Source organism: Xiphophorus hellerii, chromosome 24 (genome assembly GCF_003331165.1).
Source record: "Xiphophorus hellerii strain 12219 chromosome 24, Xiphophorus_hellerii-4.1, whole genome shotgun sequence".
NCBI lineage: Eukaryota > Metazoa > Chordata > Actinopteri > Cyprinodontiformes > Poeciliidae > Xiphophorus > Xiphophorus hellerii.
The window spans coordinates 13,273,626-13,278,424 of NC_045695.1; the positions used below are offsets into that span (position 1 = coordinate 13,273,626).

General features: G+C 42.7%; 1 long non-coding RNA gene across 1 annotated transcript; it reads left to right on the forward strand.

The window, feature by feature from the left end:
• Window positions 1-359: 359 nt before the first annotated feature.
• LOC116715976 (uncharacterized) lies at window positions 360-3,116 on the forward strand. Its single transcript, XR_004338312.1, has 4 exons — window positions 360-402; window positions 615-969; window positions 2,471-2,594; window positions 3,066-3,116. It is a non-coding gene; the product is annotated as an uncharacterized LOC116715976 (long non-coding RNA).
• Window positions 3,117-4,799: the final 1,683 nt, after the last annotated feature.

The following is a 4,799-nucleotide window of genomic DNA, read 5'->3' on the forward strand; positions in this document are numbered from 1 at the left end:
ACACTTATGCTTTCTGATAAAATAATAAACTAACAAGCTAAAATGTACTTAGAGGAGAATTTAGTTCCTTGTGTTTTACTTTGAAGGAATCCACAGGAAGTGCTATTCACATATCAACTCTCTAGCTTTACTCTGGTTGTATTTACATACTGCGTCCACTAGGGGGCAGAAGGCTAAGTTAGCAGCTAGCTAGTTTCCCGCTCCTGATTGGCTAATGTAGCCCGTGTTGCTTTCTTCGTGTTTCTGCGGTTTTATTTCTTAAATCTTCTTTCTACTTTAACATGAAATCAATGTTTTATCTGTCAGTGTGAACTAGAAGCAGCTCCACAGAGATGAAAACAGCCCGCAGAGACTCTGAGCGGAGCTAACGATGCTAACGATGCTAACAGGCTCCAGCAGCTGGTTTTACACACAAACTGATTATCCTAATTGGATTTCTTGATTTCTACAGTAGTCCTTGTCCCTGGAGATGTGAATGTTTTGCTTGCAGCTCAGTATTTAATTGTCCACTGCTTGACAGTGGCATCATGGGAGGTGGTGACTAGAGTGTGAGCGTCGATCCAGTCGAAACTTATTTATCCTAAATAAATTACATATTAATGTTTCCTGATGAGCTGTGGCTCCTAAACTGGAGCTTCAGCTCCAACAGAGCTGAATCAAAGCTCTACAACTCTGGTTTAGACGCTAATATGCTGAGCTTCCGGTCTGAAGGTAGGAAAATATTTATGAAAAGTTAAATTATCCTGGAAACAGTCAGAATGATGTTGATGTTTTAGCTGCAGAGCCGCGAACTGAACTATTATTATCAGAGCAGGGCGGGTTTTGCCCTCTAGTGGACACAGATGAGAGGAAAACACAAGTTACGTGACTTCCTGTGGAAATAGAAACTGAAACCAACTCTGGTCTCCTTCAGATCAGCCTCCATTTTGAGCTGCAGGATGGAAATAACTTGCTGACTTGTTACTAGAGGTAAGTGTTGCCGCTCCGGGTCCCTCCGTGTCTCTCGGCTCTCTGGAGCCTTTCTAACCGATGAACCCACCGAGGCTTCCCGGGGCCTCAGTCACCTCGGCCTGGGTCGCTCGGCTCTCATAGGGCCTGGTCCCCGCAGCAGCGCTCTGTTTACTTTATTGAAGGCCTGATCTAGAAAGGAATTAGATCAAATGAAAAACTTTATTGTGAGACGTTGCTGCTTATAAAGTGATGCTAAGTGAGGTTACATTATGCGACTATAAGGAACAAAAAGAGAAATATTGAACACACTATAAACACACAGCTCAGTTACTGCGCAGTTAACCTGGTGAATGATCAGCTATGATCTACCATGACAGCAGCATCTAAAGCTGATCTGTTTGTGTGGAGCAATAATGAACTTTTCAGATTTAATCTAAATAAACTGAGAACTTAATGTAACTTTTACAGTCCATCAGTTCTTGCTGCAGCGACTCTCTCTGGTGTTTTAACCTAAAAAGCAGAACTAAAACATTGTAAACTAGTTTCTCTGCTTGTTGAAATCAGCAGGAAGTGAATCACATCACTCCGTCCCTCATCAGTCTGGGGTTCAGCAGAAACTGATGTTTCTCTTGTCTGTGGATCAGAACCGGCTTTAAGCCGTCCACAGATTTCCTCTCTTCCTCCTCACTGAGTTTGATCTTTTTCCAGGTTTTCCTCTTGTTGCTCCTTTCAGCAGGAAGAAACTCTTTGTCTCTCAAAGCTCTGCTGGAAAAATGCATCCAGATCCAGACTGACTCTTACCTGAAAGGTTGCTGTGTTTAGCAATCAGTATCTGCAAAATCGGAATCGATCAGCCAGAAAACTGCAGTCGGTTCAACCCTAAAAATAACAAAACTTTTAAATGGAGCAATAATAATAAAATAAATAATTTCACAAACGTTTTAGATCAGTTGTAACAAACTAGTTTCTAATTAAAAGAGTTGCATTAATGTGTCTCTTTATTTTGAAGTTCAATCAGATCAATAGACTAAATATGTTTCAGGCCTCGCTGAGTGTTTGGGGGCTTCATCCCCCTATTGAAGCAGCTGTTTACCCATGATTCCTTGCAGTGGGTCCAGCTGGTACCTCAGCTGGATGCTGTGGTCCCTGAAAGCTGCTTTGTGTCTCTTGAGCTGAGAGGAAATCCTGCTGAGCTGCACACAGAGGCTGACATGTTGCTGAGATCCCAGCTGGACCCGGTTCTGTCTGGAGGAGAGCTGTGGACCCGACCTGAGCTGCTGCTCCCTCAGAACCTTCTGCTCACTGACTCCCTCCATACAGAGCTACAATAGAGTCATGATGCGTTCAAGTCCACTGGGAGCTAAATAAGTTCACTAGTTCATAGGAAATGTTCACTCATTCATTCAAATGATTCACTCTGATCCTCTGAACACATGATGGGAACCAGCTTTCTGCTTCACAGGACAGTTACTGGAACCGGATCACTGGACTGACTGGTTCTGGTTTCTCTCTCCAAAAGGCCAGAAGATGAAAGATCAGGACAGAGCAGAACCTCCAGGATCCATCAGTCCATCTATGAGGAGTGACCGGTCCAAAGATTCTAATCCACACTTCAGTAATGAACCTGGACCATCAGACAGAAAGTAAGAAACCATTTTCTAACTGATTCATGTGAATCTATAGAGATATAAAATAAAAGATATTAACTGGTTGATCTTCAGTGTTTCAATAAACAGTAACTTAATTTTCTGAGATATTAATTTAAAGTTAGTCATGAAGGATGTTGGTCAGTAAATCAGAGTTTGAATGAAAGTCTGAATGAATCAATGATGAAAATGTTGCATGAAAACAAAAACAACCAACAATGTGAGGAGCAACGACTCAGATTGTCTCTAAACCCAGTGAAGCACTGGAGCTTCCAGACTGGGAACACTGGTATCAGTCATGATACCAGATATGATACAATGAAGAACTTCAAACCAGAGATCATCAATGATCTCAGGTTCTGTTCTGACCCAGTTCTGGTCTCTAGTTTGTGGTGGACCTTCATGAACATGTTCAGCTCCAGCCTGTTGATAGTGAAATATTTCACTGATGAAGAAATGTCTTTACAGGAGCTGTGAGTGTGAAGAAAGACCCAGAACAGGAGCTGAATGGCCGACAGCCAATCAGAGCAGCTGTTCTCCAGGTGAGACTGAACTCCTCCAATCAGAGCCTCCTGTCGTCTCTGTTGGACCAGATCCACGTCTTTAGTTGAGATTTGGAAATTTAAGGTTTAAAAGTCTTTTAGTGATCAATTATTTCAGCTGGTGTAACTGGAACTTATGTGCTGGTGATGATAAAGAAAGGAGAAAAAAAGTGATGAAAATGTTTGTTAATCAGTCAATATTTTCATCACAATATTCACCAATAATATTGAGAGTTAACAGCTCCTTGATGACCTTCTATCAGATCGCGTCTTTAAACATTCAGAGATAGAAGGTAAACTTGAGAAGAACCAAACCAGAGCAGACAAGGACTGCAACAAAATAGATGCTGTGATGAAGAAGAACAGAGAGCCTGCAGATTGATGGTCAAACATCTTCAGCACATGGATGAATTGAAGGTTTCAATTAATTTCCGTTTTTGGGATTGCTTTTTCTTATATTGTGCCTCCATATCTGGCTTGTCTTTATTTATTATCGTAGCTGCTTCAGGTTTGCTTTTGTTACATTGTGCAGCCGTGTTTCCTGGCCTATTCGCTCGTCGGTTTACGGGTCAAGAGTGGCGATTTCAGCTCGACCTGACCGAGTCCTGTGAGCGTGAGATGCTGGGTGTCTGGGGTCACTCTGGAGGCTATATGTGCAGCAGCCTCTTGGTCATCCCCAAATACCTTTGCTGGGTTTTACAGGGTTAACTGGGCCACCTTTCACCTGGGATCCTATCCCAGCGCTCATCATCATCCCAGTGAGGTGGGCATGTTTTCGGGGTTGTTTCTTTTCTGTGTGTGATTTCTCAGGACTCTGTCGGTAATCGTCATCCAGTGCTTTAATCAGCCTCTGGCGGTCAGTAGGGATGAAATAGAACAAAAGTTTAGACTGTAACTACGGTTCTATGAATCCCGGATGACCGCCAGAGCGCTCGGTCCCTCAGAATCATCGTGTTTCACGAGAAGATTAAGGGACTGAGCTGTCATTGTCACGTGACTATATAGACTTACTGTTGTCACCGGGGGTCACATGTGACCATGTTGGTATAAGATTCTCGACCTGTGCAAGAGAGATCATTCAGTGCTTTAAGCACCGCCTCTGGCGGTCATCTGGGATTCATCGAACCGTAGTTACAGTTGTGACTTTCATTCTTCTTACCATGCAGAGATTTTATAAAATTTGGGCTTTTTATTTATTGATTTACTTTTTTCTCATCCATTAAAGCTGATGCACAAATTGTCTCAGAGAATATCAAAAAATTATTGTTTTCCTTATGTTCAGCTGAAGTGTCTCCTCTCCTGTCTTTGTCTCTTTCTTCAGATTTTGATATTTGGTGTCAGAGTGACCATAAAGCGTCTCTGAAGATGAAGTTCCAGAGTCTCTCTGAAGGCGTCGCTGAAGCTGGAAATCAAACCGTTCTGAACCAGATCTACACAGAGCTCCACATCACAGAGGGGAAAACTAGAGAGGTCAACCAGGAACATGAGGTCAGACACATTGAAACAGCATCCAGGAAACAAGAAACAATCAGAAGAGAAAACATCTTTAAAGTCCCACCTGGAAGAGATGAACCAATCAGAACAGTGATGACCATGGGAGTGGCTGGCATTGGGAAAACACTGTTAACACAGAAGTTCACTCTGGACTGGGCTGAAGGCA